Raw genomic sequence first — 3,523 nt, 5'->3', positions numbered from 1 at the left:
GTGTATATCAGAACATATACAATACAATTTTACCAATTAACCTACAATGTAAATCCTACATACAATGTATGTGTATAACGTACACTACCAGAACATATACAGAACAATAATTTACAAATTAAAAATCTATAAATATATACATCAGAACTGTATGAATTGACCGGTAGCATAATATTATAGATTAATTGAAACAAATCTTAGCTTGATAATGCACTAGCGGTTACATTCTAACTGTACATGCATTACAACGGTACATTTTATAAATATACAGGGCATTCATTACCCCTAAAGAGGCCCCACGAAAGAACCGCTATTTACCCCAGGGTTACGTTTTACGCGATTGGGGAACAGGTATGAAACATGTGACCATATGTGACCACTCATTCATGAAAAAATACTGCTAGGGACTATTTACATAATGATCAAAATACGAAGACTCACTCACTATCAGCTGAGCAGGGAGTACCGGGTAGTAGGCCTAGGTACGTACAGTAGCGGTCCGGAGCCGCGTGCTCGTTTGAACTGTTCTCTTCACTATAACAAGTTGTATTAACACTCTCCATGCGTCGTAATGTTTACAGAGTCAGTTGTTGGGATTGTCGCTGCTCCATCGTCTTTCCATTCGCATTTTAGGTGAGTCAGTTGGTTGTTTTGGCGGAAACCTTTTGGTTCAAAACTACGGTAGCCATGTTTTGTTTACTACGGAGAGTGGTGGATGTTGCGCATGCGTTAAGATTGAACTGCACTGATAGCCGGCCGAGAGGACGGATTAGGATTCCCATAATAAATATTAATTTCTTCGCATACAGAGCGATTTTGATGGTAGATTTTATTTTTCTATTTCATAAGTAATTATACTGGATATATTAACACCATTTTACCGATTTTAGCCCTTCTTTGCCCGACTATTCGCTTTAAGAATTTTTATTTTATATGACCATACCATTTGCATAATTCATTAATAAAAATTTAAAAATAAGTATTATATCGCCGGTAAGTATCGAACCCCGGCCGCCTGAACAGAGGTCTAGCATGTTACCACTACGCTGGACTTTCAAATTTCAAATAGATTTTAACAAATAAAGAACTATGCACAGTTTAGGACCCCTTTTGATCCGTTATCAAATTTTTGAATTTCAGATATTGATTTGTATATCATTGCAGACGTAGTAGATATGGAAATCATCAAAAAGATGCATAAATTAAGAAAATGTGATCATTTAAGCCTATTTTTTCATTTATGTTCTAGAAATCATAGAGCGAATCCTTGAAAAGACTTTAAATGTGTATTTCTCTATTAAGATTAAATGTTGAGTTTGTTCCAGATTGCGCTTTAATGTTTCTCAGTCAAAAATGGCAATATTTTCAATTTCGTCTAAGTTATGCTAATTTCGGATGTTGTCATGGCAACTAGATCTAAGTATAGAACAATTTCACCCTACATGCATGAGTGATGTAATTAAGATCATTAGTATTCCAACTCCAAATACATACAGTTAAATCTCAAATAAAGCTTTATCACATACATGTACACAAGTGTAGATCTTAATTATTTATCTATGTACCAAATCATCAATAATTTATGATACAATTTTTAGGAGAGCGAGGTCGTTTGAAAGATGGCGCTGTACCCAGTACTTTTGACTGCAAGAAACCTGTACATATTCAAAGTCCAAGGGCAAAGAGATCTGCAGCTAGGTCTGAGGCAGCTGAGGAAACCTTAAACATCCCAGATTTTATAGAGGAGGTCACTCTGTCAACAACAACTCCCGATGAGGTAGTGGTGGAGAGAGTTATGACAACGATACAAGTCCCGAGGAATGTTTTAAAGAGTCAGGGTCTCGGTGTTCTCTTCTTGGGAAATGTTCTATCGATAATTTTATATCACGGCCAAAGCAATTACAATATTACACAGGATTTGAAAATTACTCACATTTCATGTTTTTCTTTAACCTTCTTGGCCCTGCAACATTCCATTTAGATTCTCAGTGTACAGCTATATCCCCTCAGGATCAACTGCTTCTTACATTAATGAAGCTTCGCCAAGCAAAGGATGACATTGATCTAAGTTTTATGTTCGAGATAAGCGAGTCTACAGTGTCAAAAATTATTGTCACATGGATCAACTTCCTATATTTTCAATTGAAGAAAATAGCTATATGGTTTGTTTAAACATATTTTATTTGAACAAAGTCAAAAGGAATTAGGCACAAGTTATACAACTTAGCTATATGGGCATCACGTGATGTTGTTTCAAAACATATGCCAGAGGATTTTGGAAAAAAGTACCCTCAAACTCGAGTAATTCTGGATGCTACAGAAGTCCCCATACAAATCGGAGGTAAATGCACAGAGTTGCACATGGTCAAGTTATAAACATGAAAACACATTGAAAACAATGATAGGTTGTACTCCAAGAGGAGCAGTATCATATGTTAGTGAAAGTTTTGGTGGATCTGCGAGTGATCGTCAGATCATTGAGAATTCCGAGCTACTTCGCTCTGAAAACAGGCTGTTCAGTCCAGGTGACGGTATTATGGCCGATAGGGGGATAATGGTGCAGGACTTGTTTGCCTTTCAGAATGTATTTGTTAACACTCCCACAATGTTAAAAGGCAAATCCCAACTGGAAGCCCTTGAAGTTATAAATGACAAACGAATAGCATCAAAACGAATACATATAGAGAGGGTCATTGGCCTTGCAAAAAAATACAAAATTTTAGATACACCACTTGCATCATCAAAATTGATCTTCGGATCCAGAATTATATTCATCTGCTTTGCCCTGTGTAATTTTAGGCAAAGTATTGTTGGACCTTATTCATGAATACCTGAAACATTATTAGGATGTGTACCTTTAACAATTTTTAATTGTCTGTATGCTTCTTTGTTACTAATCAATCCATATGGAAAGTAGATATATACAATTTCCCATTTACATGTACAGGTGTATATACGTGATATTCATAATGTTTTGGATACAAATGGTCGAAAATGTTTGAAGTAAAAAAGTCCAATTTCGGCAGCATGCTGAAATTAAAGTATTCTATATCAATCTCTATTCCCTGTACAAATAAATCACAGAAGGTATAAACAACAAAATAGCATAACTGATGCTTTGACAGAAGCATCTGTCCCTGAATTTGGTCATAGGACTTGCTATGTACATTTAGAACAATCTGTCCATTTTCATCATATTTAAGGAAGTTGAAGTGAGGTCCTGGTTTTATGGATTCATTTCTTCCTGAGTATGGACACTTTACTTCCACTATTGCTTTTTTTGTCTTCTTCTGTGATGATTTCATCAGGTGTTGCACCTAAGTATGGATAGTCCTTGTCAATAAAAAGTCCACATTTTTTTTACTTCAAACCAGTTTTCTGTTCAAACTTAGTAATTGCCTTCCTCTCGTATGCCTTTCCATGAAACACAGATTTTTTGATAATAGGCTTCGAAGATAGTATGGATGAACACAATTTCTCCATGTTGCGTCTTGAGGTAGAGTGAGTCACATCCCCAAACTTT

At 35.8% G+C, this 3,523-nt stretch overlaps 1 pseudogene; it reads left to right on the top strand.

Annotated features, from left to right (window-relative positions):
- Positions 1 to 571: 571 nt before the first annotated feature.
- Positions 572 to 2,827, top strand: LOC138308128 (uncharacterized; annotated as a pseudogene).
- Positions 2,828 to 3,523: the final 696 nt, after the last annotated feature.

Source organism: Argopecten irradians, chromosome 14, assembly GCF_041381155.1.
Source record: "Argopecten irradians isolate NY chromosome 14, Ai_NY, whole genome shotgun sequence".
Classification (NCBI taxonomy): domain Eukaryota; kingdom Metazoa; phylum Mollusca; class Bivalvia; order Pectinida; family Pectinidae; genus Argopecten; species Argopecten irradians.
The sequence above is the reverse complement of the archived record's forward strand: the minus strand, read 5'-3'. Positions and strand labels throughout refer to the sequence as shown.